Here is a 16,134-nt window from a genome sequence, read left to right as displayed (position 1 = left end):
ATGTGTGTGTCTCCACTGCTGGCTTTGGAAGTTGCATAAGTCCCTATGATGTTCTTGTCATCTTAAGATTTTTAAAATATTTTGAAAAAATGGCTTGAATTTTTTTCCTTCCCTTTTCTTTCTTTTTTTAAGCATTTTTTTTAAAAAAATTTATTAGTGAGACACCATGAGGTACAGTTGTAGACTTACAAATTTTGTGCTTGGGTTTCAATTATACAATGATCAAATACCCATCCCTCCACCACCAGTGCCCATTTCCCACCACCACGGATCCCAGTGTCCCTCTTACCCCCCCATCCCACATTTTCTCTGTGGCAGGGCATTCCCTTTTGTTCTCTCTCTCCTTTTGGGTGCTGTGATTTGCAAAAGAGGCATTGAGCAGCAATCATGTTCGGTCTATAGTCTACTTTCAGCATGCTTCTCCCATCCTGGGAGGATCCTCCCAACACCCTTTATTTGGTGCTCCCTTCTCTATCTGAGCTGCCTTTTCCCCTAGCATGGCTGGCCTCCAAGCCATTAGAAAAGATGAAGTCATGAAATTTCTTTGTTTTTTGGGGGTCACGCGTGGCAGTGCTTAGGGCTTCCTCTTAGCTCTGTGCTCAGGACTCACTGTTGGTGGTATCTGGGGAAAGCTGAACTGTGCCAGGGGTCAAAACAAGCTCAATCACATGCAACACCAGAGCCTTATACCCTGTACTATCTTTCCAGCCCAAGCTTATATGTTCATTACTCTCTGGGTCTCACAAATCCTGTAGGCAATCCTAGATATGCTATTTTTGTTGAATGATATAGATCAAATTCTGTGCTAAGTGATTTGGAAAAATAACAATAATTGTACTTACAATAAAATTAGATGAGTGGGATTCTAATGCAACCAAGGGATTTTAATGAAGCATGGTTTATCAGCAGTTGGCAGTACTATTTTAGATTACATAAAGAGAATAAAAGCAGAAAACTTATGAAGGAAAATAAAAATTGATTTAAAATGAATAAAAAGATTCTTAAAATATATCTTCAGACCAATTCTTTTATAAATGGTAAAAAATAAACCTAAGTGCACATCTCAAATCTTGCAGCACCAGTACTGCTCCATAGCCAATGGCTGAAAGACAGAATGATGGGTTGGGTGAAGAATTTTATGTCTGTACAGTAAAAAAAAAAACTCACACCATAATAAAAAGGCTCCCCACTAATTGGAGGAAGTATTTGCAAACAATACATCAGATAAAATGCTGATATCCAACACCTAAAAAGCACAAGGCTTGCGAATAAAAAATCCAACATCTCCATCAATAAAGAGAAGAGGAGATAAACAGTCACTTCCTCATAAAAGATTTATGAATTGCCAATAGGCATATGAGAAAGTGCTCATTATCACTTATGATTAAAGAAATTCAAATCAAAACAACATTGAGATACCACCTCACACCAATGAGAATAGCACATATCAAGACTTCTGGAAAGAGCCAGTGTTGGAGAGTTGTGACCAAAAAAAGAATCTTCATCTACTGTTGGGGGTGGGGACTGGTATAAAAAGCAAAATGAAGATCTCTGAAAATCAGGAACTGAACACAGTAATGTCACTCCTTGGCATTTATCCCCAAAACACAAAAACATATTTTGAAAGAATATGTGCACAACTATTGTTAGGATGCGGATCGTGATCTCCCTTTAATGACAAAGAGACTCCAGAGACTTCAAACAGCAAGCAAGGTTTACTGTAAGACTGGCTAGCCAGGGTCAAGCCGCCTACACAGACACGCAGGTCAGATAGGTGAGGCAAGACCCCAAACTTCTTCAAAGGGAATCTTATATAGGCCTTCACTGGCCGTTACAGCAAAGCCCACACATTTCATAGCCAATAGATTTGTAACAACATATACTTTCTTAACCAATCCGTTTAAAAGTACATCACTCCTTAGCCTATAGATTCAAAGATCAGCATTTATGTACGTAGGCATTGTGGCTAGTGGGCATCTGGTAACTCGGACATTTGGTTATCACCTGGCTCCCTTTGATTCTGTGGGAGCAGATAAGGGAAAAGTTCCTAACAGAGGTAACAGATCAGGAAGGGCCAACAAATGGTTTCCAAATTTACATACATCCCAGCAGGGAAGAGTCAACAAATGGTTTCAGTATTTACATCCCACTAAGGAAGGGCTTCACAGCTAAGGCTCTACTAGGGAGGGGGCAGGAAAGGGAAAGTTACTAATTTGTAGAGTTTTAACTCTGGAATCTCCCTCAGGGTCCCTAGGGACCTAACACCTATATTCATCACAGTGCTTAGGAAAACAGCCAAAATATAAAAAGAACCTGTAGTTGAATGGTTCAAGAAGTTGTATATATAAGCAACAGAACAGTATGCAACTCTAAGAAGGAAAAAATCATGCAACTCACTATGACATGACCATAAATGAGAGACTATCATATTGAGTGGAGTCAATCAGAAGGAGAGAGATCATAGGATGTACAGAATGATCTCTTTCACATGTGTACTTAAAGATAAAGAGCAAGGGACTGGAGTAGGCACAGCGGATAGGGCGTTTCCTTGAACGCAGATGACCCGGGTTCGATCCCCAGGACTCCTTGAGTGCAGAGCCAGGAGTAACCCCTGTGCATCTCCAGGTGTGACCCGAAAAGCAAAAAAAAAAAAAAAAAGATAAAGATAAACAGCAATATAGCAAAAAAAGGGTGAAAGGGACCTTGGAAAACAGAGACAGGTTCCTTGGAGATAGGGATGGTTTGGGCATCATGCACACATGAAGCCATTATTAGAAGTAGTTAACTCATAGAAGAAAGAAGAGAAAGAAAGGGAGGGAGGGGGGAGGGAGGGAGGGAGGGAGGGAGGAAGGAAGGAAGGAAGGAAGGAAGGAAGGAAGGAAGGAAGGAAAAGAGAGAAAGAGAGAGAAAGGAAGGAAAGAAGGGGAGAGAGGAAAAGAGAAAGGAAAGGAGGGAGGGAGAAGGGAGGGAGGAAGGGAGCGAGGAAGGGAGGGAGGCAGTTGTTAGCCACAAGCAGACAAGCTCACAGGCTGGAATGCGATGGACTCAATTCTTCAAAGTAACCACCTTTGTCTACAAGGTCAGAAATCATTTTTAAAAGGAAAAGAACAGGGAAGGCCACTTTAGGGGGTGAATTTCAGACGTGGTAGGCAACAGAGTGATCCTAAATTCCCCCATAGGCTGATTCCATGAGGCGCACTTCCGATGCATCTGCTAGTTCAGATTTCCCATGGAGGTTTTTGTCCTCTTGTCTTCAGGACAGGATAGGAAACATTCTCAACACTTTCAACCTTCCCTGCCCAGATAAGCTTTCTGGCTTCTAGCATTGAACTCCGCTCTTAATCTCCTTGTGCCAGCTTCAAATCCAAGAATCTAATTACGTTTAAGAACTAAAAAATATATAAATATGATTCAACATTTCCCTAGCTCTAGGGGGAAAATTGGTTTTAATATTGAACTATCATTTTAAGATTCAAATGTTATTCCTGGCGTAATATTTTATAATAAAATGGAAATAGATTGATACATCTCTGGAATAGTAAAAAACAAGAACAATAATATTAAGTTTAATTGAAAATACCCGAGTTTGATTTCTCCGCCCCTCTCGAAGAGCCCAGAAAGCCACCAAGAGTATTTCACCCGTAGGGCAAAGCCTGGCAAGCTACCCGTGATGTATTCAATATGTTAAACACAGTAACAACAAAGTCTCACAATGGAGACACTACTGGGCCCGCTTGAACAAATCAATGAACAACGGGAGGACAGTACTACAGTGACAGTCTGAAAATACAACGCACATTTGGAAAAGCTAAACATGAGATATTTGACACAGCACAGAGCATATTTTAGCATCCTTTTGGTCACCACTGATGCCATCTGATGCTTTGTCTTGTATTTGAGTAAAATATTGAAAATGTCCCTTATTTTTTTTATAAAAATTACATTGTTTACATTTCTCCTCTTTCCCACATTTGAGTCATTAATTTTCCTCTTATGTTAGATAGAAACATATTTTTTCTGTATTAATTTTTCAGAATCTCATTTGTGGGATTTATTTCTCTCCTTGATGTTTATATTTTATGAATTTTTTTCTGTAGTCATATTCTGATGTCCTTCACTCTATTCATTACTAAATATTTAATCTACATAGCAATCTTCATGGACATTTTAACTGCATCTTTGATATTAAAAACACTCTCTTTTCTTTATATTGCTTTTCAAGACCCCAGAAGCAGAAACATTTAGTTTGTAAATTAGAGCATTTGATTCTCCATCTCATTGACCATGTCATGCTAGTTGTACCTTATCAGAAAGGCATGATGAAAGCTAGATTTCCAAGAAAATACGAAGACCAAAATGTGTTGAGCAAATTTCATGAAAATTCAGAAGTCCAGGGGTACAAATATGCTGATTTCTCTCTCAAAAATCAAGAAAAGATGCTGCATATCATACGTATAATTACTAAAATGTGGTTCATTATAGATGTGTTTTTAATTTTTTATTAGCATCGCATCATTAGGGCCTGATCTGTTTCACAGCATAGTTTGCTGCTCTTTTGAGTTAGGTTAGAGACAGCTCTTTCAGACCTGGACTAGAGAAGCCTCACTGGTGTGTGGGCCTTAAAATCCAGACTCTTCCATGGTAATTGAAATTCAGAATTTCCCTCTGGTAAGCTCTAAAAGGGTCAGGCCAGCACAGACCTTTAAATGTTTGGATAAAATATACAGGTATCTGTATATTCCACAAAAACCCTTATGCTCCATTAAGGAGACAATTTTTTGGCTCTCTACTAAACTCTAATAGAGATTGAACGCACAGCCCAGTGGATTTGACAAAACCTTTGTTCATTATGAACTGATGATACTGTTCTGATCCCAGAGGGATGGTATGTTCAATAGCAGCTGGTAACCAGGTAGAAATAACATTTCTAAAGATCAGCTGGAGCATCTATACAAAGCCCAAGTAAGTCTGATGGGCTGAGGATGTAATACATCTCCTCCTCTCCTTCCCCCAGGCACAGTAAACTCTTTAAGAACTATGGCCAGAAAACCAGGAGACACTCATTACGCACACGGGATGGGCACCAGCTAGAAGCGGGTGCCATGTGGAATTTACCTCAAACCTCCCGAGTGGGAAGAATCTCTAGGTAATGTTGGGTTGTTGAACATTTTTGCCTTTAAATATGCCTCAATATCAATTAGATATGCCTCAATAATAGATATGCAATATCTGATCAGTGGTCCTGTAAAAGAGAAAAAGACTTAAAAAATTTTACCTTTTCTAAAAAGACACAGAAATTATGAACAAAATCCATGTCATGGCAACGAATAGAAATTTAGTATCAAATGAATTACAGGAACTTACAGGGGTTCACTATGTGCTAATCAGTTAAGAAGTATCTTTATACATTTAATTTTATTATTTTCTTATTTTTTACATGTAAAGGATTTAAAATATTAAGGCACCATGATTTGAATAGTTATTTTTGAGTTTAATTTCAGGATTACAATGTTCCAACGCCAATCCCATCACCAGTGACCACTTCCCTCCACCAGTGAACTCTATAAATGAATAGAACCGAATTAACTTTTAAAGTTCCACTTGGCAAAGGTCATAATCTAGTTTTCAGTTTTAGTTCAAGCACTTGCAGAGTAGTTCTCTAGAGCCGGTGGTGGAAATACTCAGGCATTCTGTCTAGACTTTTAGAGTTTCATTTAAAAGAAACTCTTAATTTTTTACCAACATAAAGCAAATTGCTCACAAGGCCAAATTTCCGTCTAAACCAAATTCTTTTTACAACAACAACAAAGCTTAAATTAGCTGATTACAAAGTCTTAGGGAGAACTATTTTGAAAGGAAAGTCAATATTTGACATGCAGATTCCACTCAGTTTAACTTTTCGTTTCTGTGCCTGGAATCCAGGGCAGGAGGGAGACTGAATCCAGGGCAGGAGGGAGATTGTTAACGCCAAGCACCAGGCATCCCCAGTGGCTCAACTTCTCCATCCTCATTCCAGAAAATAATTTTCAGGGAATCAGAGTGTTGGAAGTGAAATACGTTTTAGTTGACCATTTTCCTTCAAATAAAGTATCTCTCCACGCTTAGAAATTTAGCAAAAGTGACCCTCAATGGATGGAAAAAACACCCAAGATCAGCAAAGCTGAAATTCAAACAAGATTGTAGTAATCATGCAAACTATAATCTTAATATTTAATTCCAGGCTATTAATATGCATTTATAAAATTTCATGTACATGTTGTCACATGTTAAAAATGTGTCAGTAATACAAGCACATACTTACAAAATAAGGTAAAGGTAAGGCCCTCCCGTTGATCATCGATTTGCTCAAGCGTGCCCAGTAACTTCTCCATTGGAGACTTTGTTGTTACTGTGTTTGGCATATCGAATACGTCATGGGGAGCTTGCCAGGCTCTACCATGCGGGCGAGATACTCTCGGTAGCTTGCTGGGCTCTCCGAGTGGGGTGTAGGAATCGAACTCGGGTCGGCCATGTTGGCTGCGTGCAAGGTAAACGCCCTACCGCTGTGCTATCGCTAACATTAGATAATATTTGTGCCTGGGCTGGAGCGATAGCACAGTGGTAGGGCGTTTGCCTTGCACGCAATCAACATGGTTGACCCGAGTTCGATTCCTCTGCCCCTCTCAGAGAGCCCGGCAAGCTACTGAGAGTATCTCGCCCGCACGGTAGAGCCTGGCAAGCTCCCCGTGACGTATTCGATATGCCAAACACAGTAACAACAAAGTCTCCAATGGAGAAGTTACTGGGCATGCTCGAGCAAATTGATGAACAACGGGAGGACAGTGACAAATTAATATTTGTGCCTATCACTCTTTTATAATTAATACTAGAGGTTTTTATTTTAATTATTGTTAATTTGAATTGCTGTTTTTATTTCAATTTTGTTCAAAATTTGAACTCTATTGTTCTTCTTTTTCTAAAGGTAAAATTTATCCATTTTCTTGGATTTTTTAACTATGAAGCATGCTCCTAGAACATGACTGATATTGTAATGGTGTTTTGGTGAATGAGCATATGACTGTTACTTCCAGGACATAGAACACACAAAACTCTAATCAAGTGTTCACACTAAACTACCAAACAAAAAAGAAGAACCAACATAAAATCTCAGAAACAGAAAAAGTTCTTTTTATTTCCACATTCCCACACATACTGATTTTTGTGACATTTCTTATGATCTATGACTCTGGAAGGTGTGACTGCTTTGCATGTTCTATATTACTAAAATTAAATGCCAAAATATTTGCTTGTGATTTTACAGACTTGGCCAATGGTTGACCGGACAGATAACGCAGGGGCTAGAGCACTTGTATTGCCTGCATCTGGCTCTGGCTCCCTCCCCTGCTCTGCCCCTGAGCACTGCCAGAGTGATTCCTGAGCACAGAGCGAGGGTCAGTGCAATCAGTGTTGTTGACATTTTATTCTGACAGGTTGGTAAATAACCTTAGTATATACAGTGTGCAAAAGATTTTTTATTTTTTTTTCACATGTGGATGCATCGTGTTTTGTCAATTAACTTTTTAGCTGAGCTCATTGTTGATTTATATTCAATTTTAAGAACCACAGTGATTCAGTAAATTATAGGGGGGGAGGAAGAACCAGTACAGATGATCCCATATTTTCTTCACATGTTTTTCCCCAATTGCTGCAAGAAACCTGTTGTACCATCTGCAGAGTGTTTCGGCGCTATTGTTTTGTGCTGTATTTGGTAAGGGGTATTGACAATGTCTCCTAACCAGCATCGATGTTGTGTTGACCAACTATCAGTGGTCCTTCCATAGTACCTCCTTCAGACAAGGGGAAGTAGGTATTGACTAGGGTCTCGCAACTCCCAAAGAGTGGGTTTAGGGTCTTCTTTCCTTACTGAATTCCTGCTTTGGCTTTCTAAGTCTAGATAAAATTCTTTCCAGCTCCCTTTTTCTATCACAAGAGTTAACTATCATGGTAATATCTTTGCGTTTTATTTTCTCTGTAACAATATCAAAAGATCTTCATGAACAAAATAATAGGAAGTTTCTGAAATTCGTTTCAAAAGTATGCAATGGTATACAATGGTAGAATAGCAATAAGACCAAAGGGCACAGGAATCAAGGTTGTGAATGAGTAAATGGTGTCTCTCCATGTTATTCTTTGTTCTTTTTAAAGTAATTTTGAAGTTTTCCATAATAATTGGTTACAAATAAAAGAATACATCTGGTAGCAAAGAGCAAGCTTTAGAATACTCAGAATTGAATTGCTTTGGAATTGAGTACAGAATGAATCACCTTCAGGCAATTCACAGACTTACACAGAACCTGCAGGGAGTTGTTTGTAAATGTTTACTGATGAAGATAAAGAGCATTCTGAACAAGGAACAACACTTACGTATGCGAATCAGACAAGTCCTTGAATACAAAATATACAGGAAGAAAATGAACTCTTATGGTTTAAAATTAATTTCTGCAAAATAAAGCTAGACTTTCTCAACTTTCTTTAACTTTTGCTTTCATACTTACTTATAGTGATGTCATTGCCAATTGCAGGTTTTTTGTGGGCATACAGAGGGGGCACATCTTAGGATGCTCAGGGGCTACTCCCGGCTCTCGGCCTCTGGTCCCTTTCAGCAAACCTCAGCGATCTCCTACTACCAGGGAAAAGAACCAGGCTCTCCTGGATGCCACAGAGACCTGCCGAGCCATAAATGCAGCTCTGAATGGAGATGGCGCGTGCAGATTTGTAAAGACATGAGGCTTCATCTGGCCTCTGCCATCAAGATGGCCCTGAGCCCGAGGGGCTGAAGAGCAGCTATAGACAAAGCAGTAGCTCCAATACTGTGTGGAGGGAGGTTCTGGGGTTTTCAGGGCACTTGGGTTTTTCAGGATGCTAGTCGCAGGGATATAGGAGGAAATGAAGCGCAGTTTAATGATACTCAATTGATAGTTCTCAATAGCATTATTTTCTGGACACATTTTGACTAGAGCAGCATTCTATAAAAACAATTACGGAGAATGCTCCAGGTCCCAAATAGAGCTGATATCACTGGGAGGTCCCAGATGGGGTAGATGCTGCCATCCCGCCTTCTCCAGATGGAACCCCGGTGACCATGAGCCTCTACAAGCATAGCTCTGGCATGCGGGTACCAGGACATTTTTTCTGAACCGAGCGGCCTCTTACGCGGCCGCGCGACATCTCCTTATATACAAAGTTATCAACGGAAATTAAATCATCCAACATTTCTCCCTGAAAATCAGACTTAAACCACAACACGCAAAAGGAGAGAGAGAACAAAAGAGAATGCCCTGCCACAGAGGCAAGGTGGGATGGGGCGGGGGAGAGGGGTATGGGGGGGAGGGATACTGGGATCCGTAGTGGTGGGAAATGGGCACTGGTGGAGGGATGGGTATTTTAAAATAAATAAATAAATAAAATTTTAAAAATCAATCAATCAATCAATAAATAAATAGAAACAATCACACAATTGTTTCTCAAGAAACTACTGATGCATCACATTGCCTTATTTCATTTCTTTATATTTGGACCTGGGATAGTAACTCAGGAGACTATCTTGCTTGGTATGTGGGAGACCCCAGTTCCATCCCGGGCACCAAATGTTCCCCAGTGTTGTGCTGGCAAGAGCCATGAGTGAGCAGAGAGTGAGAGAGAGAGAGAGAGAGAGAGAGAGAGAGAGAGAGAGAGAGCGCTTTTTAGTGAATTTATTAGAGGCTCAGAGCTGAGGACCCCAAGTCAAAAGGGAAAGAGACTCGGAACCCCGTTTGCTGAAAGGGTCTCTCTATTATCCTTGTGAGACCCATGCCCAAAATGGACCACCACCAGAATTAATTTAGCTTAGCTTAACAGAAGCCCACATTGTAAAATAACTGGTTGTTCTGCCCCTGAGCAAGGAATTCAGATAGAGGTACTCGAGTTGCAAGTCACGAGAAGAGTGGGGGTCAGAGCAGATAACCGATGTCTCTCACAAGACCCATGTAGCAAGACCTAGGAATGCCCTAAAAACCAGGACGTTCCTAAGCACTGACGCAAATGCTGATCTTTAAACTGTAGGCTAAGAAGTGATGTACCCTTAATTGGATTGGTTAGGAAAGTGCCTGTTATTACAAATCTATTGGTTATGAAATGCCCGGGCTCTGCTGCAACGGTCGGTCAAGGCCTATATAAGATCTTCTTTGGAGAAGCTTGGGGTCTTTACCCAACCTGCCAGACCTGCGTGTCTGTGTGGGCGGTTGGATCCTGGCTAGCCAGTCTTACAATAAACACTGCTTGCTGTTTGCAGTCTCTGGAGTCTCTTTGTCGTTAGAGGGAGGACCTCGATCCACGCCCCAACAGTCCTCTAAAGGTGGGCTGCAAACTTCGTACAGCTTTATCAGTGAAACAGGAGATACAGGGTAGTTGACAAAAAACTAATTAATGCTACAAACTATCGGCATTTCTTATCAGTAAAACAGGAGATAGAGAAGTAATTGGCGAAAAACAATGAGTGCATCTTTCCTATATGGTATGACCTTTGGGCATTTGAAAGGAAAACAGCTGTGTCAGTCTATCTCGCCCACTTGTTTTGGCCTTCAGGTGCCCCATGTCCCGGGCGCTCCCATAAACCTGCCAGGCCCAGTACACTCCCATACATCTGTTGGGCTGGTGGGTCCTTGACTCCGCTATTTGGGGTCATAAAAGGAATGCTTCTCCCTCCCATCTCTTGTTTAATTTAGGGCATCAGTTTCAGTTTCTCAGTCCCCATCACATTTTCTTAATTTTTGTTACAGTTTCATAATTCTCATTACATGCAGCTTCTTATTTGTCATTACACCCAGCACCAACATGAGTGGCCCCAAACAGCCCAGGAATAGCTTCCAAGGCCACAAAACCAAACAAAATCTCTTCATACTTGCTCTTGCGTGGGTCCCTTTTGTTATTTAGATTTTCAGAAGAGGACATTTGTTCATTTCTTTTTTATTTATTTATTTATTTATTTATTTATTTGTTTTATTAGTGAAACACCATGAGGTACAGTTATAGACTTACAAATTTTTGTGCTTGGGTTTCAATTATACAATGATCAAGTACCCAGCCCTCCACTAGCGCCCATCCTCCACCACCACGGGTCCCAGCATCCCTCCCACTCCCATCCCCCCATCCCACGCTGCCTCTGTGGCAGGGCATTCCCTTTTGTTCTCTCTCTCTCCTGTTCATTTCTTTAACCTCTTCCTACGCTTCCTTCAGCACAGTTCAAATATGAGGAATGTTGCATGAAATCTTTCACTCCTTTATTTGTTGGAGTCAAAAATTAGCTCTCATGACAGCAAAGAGAGGCCGTAAGAGTCATCTGTTGCTGTCACTGGGCTTTTCTTTGGAACTTAATCAACTGCCCCCCGTCCCCGGCCAAGGGAGCATCAGTGCCTGCTAGCAGGTGCTCTATGGTGATTTCACTGTGTCTCTTAAGCCAGCGTAGAGTTGCTGGCTGGTGGGGTGTGTGGGCTGGCGGGAATCAAAAGCTCTTGCCTTAAAGGCAGTTTCTTTACTAGGCACAAGTCAGCCAGCAAAAACGCTCCTGAACTAAGACCTGCTGACTCGAGGCTGCAGCCCCAGTTGGCCCCACTTCAGGGGAAGCTCCAGGCTGGTCCACGAGCCCTGCAGGCTCTTCTCTGACCTGGACCTGTGGCACACACATCACCTTCCTAGCATCACCTGGGTGCCCCAGCAGGTGCCCTCTGCTCCTTCCAACCTGAATCCACAACAGGTCCCAGGGAACTGGGGTACGTAGAAAGACCCCCCACCAAGTCCATGCTTTCATCTGTCAGTGCAGTGGGCCCATGTTGCAGTCAGGGGTTCCCAGGCCAGGACACGGTTTCTGGGGACACACTCTCCCGTGAGCTAGGCAGAAGATGCCCATGTTGTCCTCAATTGTCCAGATGACCCTTTCGTCTCAGAGTCAGGAAGTCATACCACCGTGCCTTCCCTGTCCCATGCCTCACAAGGCCTCCACTTTCCCTTCATTCCACTCTTGTCACGGTGCCTTGTCTGTGCCAGGTCAGATGCTTTCAACTCCCAGGAATAGACACAAGGGCTTGGCCACAAGGTTTGGTCTTTGGCAGCTGAACTGACATAAATGGGAAGAAAATGCCATCTTTGGCAATAGCATCATTGGGGTCATACGGGGAATCGTTTCACAGCAATGTTCTCTTCACAGAGCATTCATGCTTGCAGTTCTCTGCAGTATTTCTTCTCTTCCAGGGCAAAGGATAGCCCAGAACAGGGACCTTGAGCACACACATTAGCAAAGGAGCACTATGGACCGCTCAGTATCAATATTGCAAACAGCAATGCCCAAAAGGGGGGGGGGGAGAGAGAGAGAGAGAGAGATAGAGAGAGAGAGAGAGAGGAGAGAGAGGAAAAGTGCCTGCCATAGAGACAGGCAGAAGGTGGGGGTGGGGGATGATGGGAGGGAACCTGGGGACACTGGTGCTGGGAAATGTGCTCTGGTGGAGGGATGGGTGTTGGAACACTGTAGGACTGTAACCCAATCGTGAACAGCTTTGTAAGGGTCTATGTCACAGTGATTCAGTTAAAAAGTTTTAAAAAAAGAAGAAGCAGCAGCATGATGGGCACTGCAGCACTCTGAGCGGTTCCCTCTGTGGAATAACAGATTGAAAATTCACCGGTGTTCAGCATTTGGTGGTGGGAGTCCCTGTTCAAAGTTAAGGAAAAATGTCGTGAGATTGAAGATGGAGCACGGGGGCTGTCCAGTCTCTTCTCTCTTTTCAGCGAGGACCTTGCTCATTGCCTCTGTTTCTTTGCTCACTTGTTTCTGCCCTGGTGCAACCCAGGTTCTCTGGAACATGCACTTCTCCCTCTCTCCCCTCTCATCTTTCTAAGTAAATTTCAGTTAAAAAAAATCATTCAAAAAAACAAAGTAATGCAAGAGGGTAACATGCTAGGCCATGTCTTACAGGTTGGGTGCCCACAATACCAAGGGTAGGAGGGTCCCTCTGAGGGTCTCTGAAGCCCATCTCCCGGGCTTCTCTCGGAAGTGTGGGAAACATTAATGAGAGCCAGACCTGGGTGCTCACATCCAACTAGGATGTCTAATTCCATGGGTTTGGGTAGGCACCAGAGTCTGGGGGGTTTGTTTGTTTTTTTGTTTGTTTGTTTTGTTTGGGGACCACACCCAGCAGTGCTCAGGGCTTACTCCTGGCAATGCTCAGAGGATCATGTGGGGTGTGGGGGATTTAACCTGGGTCAAGCGTCTTCCTCGTTGCACCGCCTCTGGCCCTACCAGCATCTGCTTCTTTTGCAGATGACTGCAGCCAATTGCATGCTTCATGAAGGAAGTCCTAAAAGCACCAAGTCCCACGTGCACATTCACACATCTGCGCACTTACACTCATATACTCACATTTACATGAGCCTGCATGCAGGTCAGCACAACACTCACACATGGACACACACACACATAGTCACACACACAGACACACTCACACACTCACACAGACACATTTCTCCAATTCACTGCTACATCTAAGCATACCATTTGCTTGAGAGAAGCGCATTTGCAGGCACCAAGGAAATGTCCTCGTCAGAACTTAAAGATGCTGGATGTTCCATATATGTGATATGTCAATAAACAGAGAAAAAGCACTCCATCTTTTTTAAGTATTCCACTTCCCGAAATAGCTTTAGCTACTGAGTAGTCGTCACCTTTTTTTTTTAACATTACAGATTTTTTAAATATTAAGGCACCATCATTTACAAAAGTATTCATAGTTGAGTTTCAGGTATACAATATCCCAAGACCAGTCCCATCACCAGTGTCAACTCTCCTCCCCCAGTGTCCCCAGGTTCCCTCCCATCCCCAGCCTGACCCTCGACAGGTACCATTTTCAGTTTGGTTGGTGTCGTTTGGGTCTCATGCCCACAGGATTGTTGGCCCTAGTCTAGATATACACAAATATCATGCCTGACACCACAATGTCCCCAGGACTCCTGACCCCTCCCTGCTGTTCTGCTCCCAATGCCTCATCCACTTCTTACTCCACCCCTGAATTTTTTTCTTTTCCTGTCTTTCTCTTTTCTATAATCTAGACAGGACAATCTGGGCATCCATCTTTGATACCTGCCTGGTCTTCACCTGCCATTCTATACACCAGAGAGAAATGAGATGATCATCCAGTATCTGTCCTTCTTTGGAGTCACTTCAACCAAACTACTACTCTCCATTTCCACACAGGTTTGCAGGAATCGTGTGATTCCACCATTCTGTGCAGCTGCATAGTGTTCCATTGTGTGCATATGCTGGACTTTCATTATCATTCCTCTGCTCTCACATCCCGTTTCTAGCTAATAAGCAGAGAGCTTCAATGAATCGTGGTATGCATATATCCATTTGAATAAACTGTTGAAGGCTTTTATTCAGTTTGTCATCTTCTTTGTTTCGAGACCAGATTCCTGATCCCTGTAGGCAAGTGGCAACTGAGCAAGCTAGTAAGAAGCATGGAGAGTATAGTCCCCTGGGGTTCAAAGGCTACCTAGGAAAGATTACTGAAATTGCTTACTTCAAACAGTGTTCATACTATGCTCATAATATATCTGCCCAGAGTTGATATTAACTATTCATGTGTCAATGTTTTCAATATTTGGGGCTAAATAAATATGTGACTGAAATTAATTTCACCCATTTACTTTTAATTTTTATGTGGCTATCAAGAAATTTAAAATTACGCATTTAGTTCTTATTCACAATTTCCTTATATTTCTTTTGGTACTGCTCTAGCATTTTAATCTTTCATGGTTATTTAAAATTACGCTTTTTGTGGATGTGCTGGATAAACCTTTATGTTAAAAAGAAAAAGCATAACTGACACCTAAATAAAGCCATTAAGCAAAATGCTGGAAGAAAAATCTTATTTGGGTCTTCTGTAAGAAATGTACATTAAAATTCAATCTGGATCACTTAGATTCTCTCTGGTTTTAAAAAGCATGAATTCAATTTTAAATTATTTCAATGTCATTATACATATAGAAATATACTCTTTAATTTGTGTTTTCACAGCTAACCAGATCTCGTGTGCGTCCATGCTTAACTGTCCTGCTGCAGATGACCTCTGTCCACACTGGCCCAGGATGTTAGTACCAGAACAGTCTAGCTCATGACTGCTGTAATTTCCCAGTATTATCAGATATGTAGAAACATATTTTTGTGTATATGCATGTACATATTCTTAGCTGTTCTTAAATATAATTGTGATTTTCTTTTTATGACAAAGATAGTTGGAAATGATCATTCTGGATAACAACTGCACGTTGGAAGTAGGTAAAGGAACAAACATGATAACCTCTCAGTATCTGTATTGCAAACCATAATGCCTAAAAGAAGAGAGAGAGAGAGAAAAAAAGTCTGCCATAGAGGCATAGAGGCAGACTGGTGGGGATGGAGGAGTGGCAGAGGGAAACTGGGGACATTGGTGGTGGGAAATGTAACTGGTGGAGGGATGGGTGTTGAATCATTGTATGACTGAAACCTGATCATGAACATATTTGTAACTGGGTATCCCTCAGTGACTAAAATAATGGATTCACATATGCATCTTTTTCTAAATCTTTCATTTTACTCATAACTCATAGTGAGTATGGCCCCAAGTCAACATATGATGTATTATATCATTTTAAATAGCTGCATAGTATTCCAAGAAGCAAATGAAATGACGTTTATTCTGATACTCTTCAATTAGTAAAAATGTCTTTGAGGGGTTTATTTCTGTGTTAATTCATTTTGATCATTACTAGTAAATGTTTTAGAAATACCCTCAGATACAATATTATTTTTGCTTGAACTTGTATTTCTCTGGGAGAGGATTCTAGGAACAATATCACTGTCAATAGTTTTATTCACAAACCCATTTTTACACAACTATCTACCATAAAGCATGTTATTAAATGTTGAATATTATAGTTTTACTTTTAAAACCAGAATCCTGAGCTATAGTTCTCTAATCATGGTGAGAATAAATTTGCCTTAGAATGAAGAGAATACTTATTTTCTTTTCAAGATTTGCAAGTATAAGTGTAAAGTAATAATCTGCCTATACAGTGAAACTGGACATTTCA

General features: G+C 41.4%; 1 pseudogene; it reads right to left on the bottom strand.

Moving 5' to 3' along the window:
* Positions 1 to 3,163: 3,163 nt before the first annotated feature.
* The window catches only part of LOC130019335 (craniofacial development protein 2-like), a 37,064-nt pseudogene continuing 24,093 nt past the window's right edge, over positions 3,164 to 16,134 (bottom strand).

This window comes from Sorex fumeus, unplaced genomic scaffold (assembly GCF_029834395.1).
Source record: "Sorex fumeus unplaced genomic scaffold, SorFum_2.1 ptg000008l, whole genome shotgun sequence".
In the NCBI taxonomy this organism is placed as follows: Eukaryota; Metazoa; Chordata; class Mammalia; order Eulipotyphla; family Soricidae; genus Sorex; species Sorex fumeus.
This window is presented reverse-complemented; position numbering and strand designations above follow the sequence as displayed.